This window comes from Oreochromis niloticus, unplaced genomic scaffold, assembly GCF_001858045.2.
Source record: "Oreochromis niloticus isolate F11D_XX unplaced genomic scaffold, O_niloticus_UMD_NMBU tig00008699_pilon, whole genome shotgun sequence".
In the NCBI taxonomy this organism is placed as follows: Eukaryota; Metazoa; Chordata; class Actinopteri; order Cichliformes; family Cichlidae; genus Oreochromis; species Oreochromis niloticus.
The window spans coordinates 8476-12709 of record NW_020329371.1 but is presented as its reverse complement, the minus strand read 5'-3'; the positions used below and the strand labels follow the sequence as shown (position 1 = coordinate 12709).

Here is a 4234-nt window from a genome sequence, read left to right as displayed (position 1 = left end):
AAAAACGATAACTAGTAATTGTTGATTTGAGTAAAGTTTCAATTAAACTGACTTAGAAATAAACTTTCCATTTACAACCTAAAATAGCTTGTCTGCCAACAAATTTCTTCCATTGTTGTCCTAACTAAGATTTTCTAGCGAGCATAACAAAGATTAAACTTTTGAGTAGATTTTTGAGTCGAGTTGGGAACCGGTGGGAAACCCCGTAGGTGACTGGCACACTCGTGGTCTGAATAAGTTTGAACTAGACCAAACGAGTCTGGCAGACTGTGTGATAGTGGTTTGTCGATGTGTTCTGAACTGAAAACCTGCTAAGAAACTTTGAACAAACGTGGCCAAAATTGGATGAAATTAAATTTTTCGACCATTACGGATTTTACCTGGTCTGAAGTTGGAGTGTATTATTTGACCATTTTTTGGACAGGTGCGGGAGCTGCCGGCCATTTGCCCTAGCAGGTAAGCTAACGACATCTGTTATTAGGATTTCTACAAGCGCTAGGCTGCATCCTCCTGAGGACCCAGGAGGGTGGAACGAGTAAAGCACTGAAAAAAAGCCAAACAATAACATATTTAAGTCATCTAAGGGACTTATATATCATGTTTAAGCTAGCGAAGGACCGCGCAGGGGTTGAAAATGATATGCCAGGAGTTCGCTGTTCTCGCTGCTCTAGCGAGCCTTGAATCCCCAGCTAGCTATCGAAGCTGGTGGTAACAGACGTCTCCGAAAACGTAGAAGCATTTTTGCAAAAATGTGTTGTCTTAATAAACTGAGCAGATATTTGAAATTTACACAGCTACATTTCGCCTGAAAACCTTAAAAGTTTACTTTGTGACCCAGAAAGAGTAATAAGAGTAATATTAAAACTAAGTGGCTGCCGCCATTGTTTGAAACTAGAATCGGCTGGGCCGCGCTATGAATTCTGGCATAGGGTGGGCCACGAAGGATACACCTGACCATCCTTCAAAGCTGTGGAAAGTATTGTATTGTTTTGAGAGCCTTTTGTTGGTGGAGTATTGATTTATGTACAATTCCACGGGTAGACGTCTGTACGTCCGACTTTGCACATGCGCAGTAAGGATCGGGGAGTCCGATCCGTAACTTTTTTTTCTCGTTTTTTTTCTACATTATATTGAAATGTTTCATTATTGCAAACATTTTCTCTCAGGCGGAGAGAGGTCGTGGAGTGTCAGCCTATGGTATCTGAGGTCCAGGAGAGATGACCTGCGCTGTTTTCCTCTGAGGAGGAAGACTGTCCTAATTTTTATAATTTAATTATTATTCAAATTGGGCATGATTTATACTTATATTGAAGCAGTACGGTATTTGCTGGGGTAATGCATTGGCCAACTTTTATCTTGTGCTACCACTCCAGTCAAGGGCCTTGCCAGTGTTATATTGAAATCCTTACCCTGAACATTTCTGCCAGTACAAGAAGAGTCCCCATGCTAATCGAAATTGTGAAACAGAAAGGCAATCTCATAATTTTGACTTAGCATGTATTTTTTTTCTTTGTGTGCTAGAAATAGGACTTCTATAGTCTGAGATTGTTAGGGAAAGAATACTAAGGCAGGTCACAGAATCTGATTGGTCACAGATTTTGGTGCAACTTAGAACATAATATGTATTTTCATATAGATACTGGTTTTGTGGGAGGTGTTTATTCCTGTGCAAAAGACGTATTCATGAGAGATTTTTGAAGTAGGTAGGTTTTGCTGTTGATGACACAGTCAGGCATATAACATGGTGCAGACTGTCCAAGACAGCTACCCAGGAATTTTCTGTGCTGAATAAATGACAATATTTTGGTGAATGTATTGTTTAGATATCTGAAAATTTCATCGGATCACAAGCAAAGACCTCCTGGGGACCTTCAATGCATCCCTTGACAAAGTTGTGCCTGGCCTGCTGAAACTGTACTGGTCTAAGAAGGGAGCTCTTGGTGAGGAGATGGAAGACCTCCTGGATAAACTTGATGAACAGGTGAGTGAAGTGCTCCTTTATCTGACATTTTCAGAAGAGAGTATACTTTTCTCTTAACAGAAACTGAAAAAGATGTTGGCTTCAAATAAAACATCAGTGGACATGTCAGTAAAATGAATGTCATGAGTCATTGCTTTGTTCTTATTTGGCAGTATTTTATTTAATTTGTAAAACGAAAGTAAAATTGTTAACATGGTGTTGTTGTTGTTTTTTTGGGGGGGGGGTTGTACGTTTTGCGTGTTGCTGGGTCTGACCTGTGCTTTACTTTCATTACTATGAGAGTTCTGATTTTGCATTGTGTATAGTACACCATGTTACTTCACTAATTGAAATTCTTGTTTTCCACTGAACACTCTTTAGACATCCAACACTGTGTCCAACGGGCACTGAGAGGCCTGCCCATTTTCCTCAAGAGAAGATGCAACAGAGGTTTTCCTGAAGTGCTTAGTAAGTACAAAAAGTAATGCAAGTAAAACTAATTGCTATGAGATGTTTTAAAGGATGAGTTTATCCAAAATGGAAATGTACACTTTCTCAGTGCAGTCCAGATAATTTTATAGTGGGGATTGCAGTTGTCATAACTCTCACTCCTTTTTTTCTGCTGAGCAGCAGCTGGGCATTGTTAGTGGTTGTTCCATAACAGAAAATATTTTTGTACAAAACTCACAAGGTGGCATTAATTAAAAGAAAATAAGCTTTTTCTTCTTAAAACCTCCATGGGTCAAACGACCAGCATGGTATAGAGGTTAAAGTTAAAATCTTTAGAAATTTGTTTTGTCTTTAGTTTTTCTTAGCTTTCAATAATTCATATTTTACTTTTCTTCAGGACACTGACATTTTGGAACCAGTGTTGAACGGTGCATCAGTTGCCATCCTCACCATCCTACAAGATGACGATGCTGATACGTCTGTGCGAGAACATGCAGTTGTGTTGGAAGGGGACATTGTGCTACATAACATTCCAGATCTCTCTACTGCCCTGGCACACCTCTTTGGCCTTCTGTATGCCCTCAACATTGATTATCCAAAGCAGATGAGTTTTACCTTTGAAGCAATTCAGGCCATCTTATTTTGGCCTGGTCGGACAATATGAAGGTGAAGTGGATAAATCATTATTCGAAATGTAAATTTTAGTCAGATGAATCTGTATTGTTGAGAATATATGGTAAAATTTGTCTTGTAGTATTTTAAAAGATTTGTTATAGTGTTAGTTTCCTCTTCATTGATGGTAACATTTCTAAGAACTTTTAACTTCCATAGTTCATCATAGTAAGCCTGTGTAAAATGCAATGTCTGGGTGCATAGGCAATCGTTGTAGCACTACCCTATTAATGTGCAATAGTTATGTTCAGCTTTTACAAGACGGTCAGGGGTGTGTGCATGAATTATAAGTTGCTGGACACTTTTCTTTTTTGGTTCTGGACCTGGAATTTAACGTCTCTGCTGGGTGCTCAAGCACCAAAGAAACTGGCAACACGTTTGTTTGTTTGTTATTTCTTTCTTTCTTTCTTTTTTTTTTTTTAACAGAAATCACCCTACTACCCATGACATTCTGAAATGTACTGAAAAGACTGGTTGAACAAAATAAATAGCTTTTAGATAACATGAATTGTGCTTTGTTTTATTCTATATCTATTTATTAAGTGTTTTCAAGTATAATAACACAACATTTCCTTGTATATAGGTAAAATTTCAACTCACTGGAGTAAGAATGTATGATTACTGAACAAGAATATCTGTGTTGGTGAAGGCAGAAATACATGGCATGAAACCAGAATTTCTTCGTTAGACTTCCAGGATATCCTAATTAGGTGAACAAGAAGATCCAAGTTGCAGAACTTGTAAATCTTAGTTGAGTCAACAACAGTTGCAAAAGTTGAGAAAAACTCAAAAATCTCTTGCATCATGTTGCCTTGAAATTTTAAGTTTCTCAACATTTCTTTTACAGTGTACGTGCAATCAAGATGAGAGACCACGGCTAAAAACGAAGGTGGATTGGAAGTCTGTCGCAGCCATGTCCTGTCCTTGTACGCGAGCAAGGAAGGTGCAAGATTGATAGGAGAGTTTACAGAATTTAGCGTATATTGCGGGATAGACAGGATCCTTTAGCTCGGCGCGACGGTGTGCTCATAGAGAGATATCGATTCTCCCGTGAGGGTATATTACTTACACACTCTCTCTCTCTCTCTGTCTCTCTCTCTCTCTCTATATATATATATATATAACTACTGTACTGTATATACTTACTCCCGA

At 38.6% G+C, this 4234-nt stretch overlaps 2 long non-coding RNA genes across 2 annotated transcripts; both read left to right on the top strand.

Annotated features, from left to right (window-relative positions):
* The first annotated feature begins 348 nt into the window (after positions 1-348).
* LOC112845743 (uncharacterized) lies at positions 349-1245 on the top strand. The gene is made up of 2 exons (XR_003218611.1): positions 349-456; positions 1167-1245. It is a non-coding gene; the product is annotated as an uncharacterized LOC112845743 (long non-coding RNA).
* Positions 1246-1823: 578 nt separating this feature from the next.
* On the top strand, positions 1824-3148 carry LOC109199165 (uncharacterized). The gene is made up of 3 exons (XR_002059634.2): positions 1824-1981; positions 2342-2428; positions 2808-3148. It is a non-coding gene; the product is annotated as an uncharacterized LOC109199165 (long non-coding RNA).
* Positions 3149-4234: the final 1086 nt, after the last annotated feature.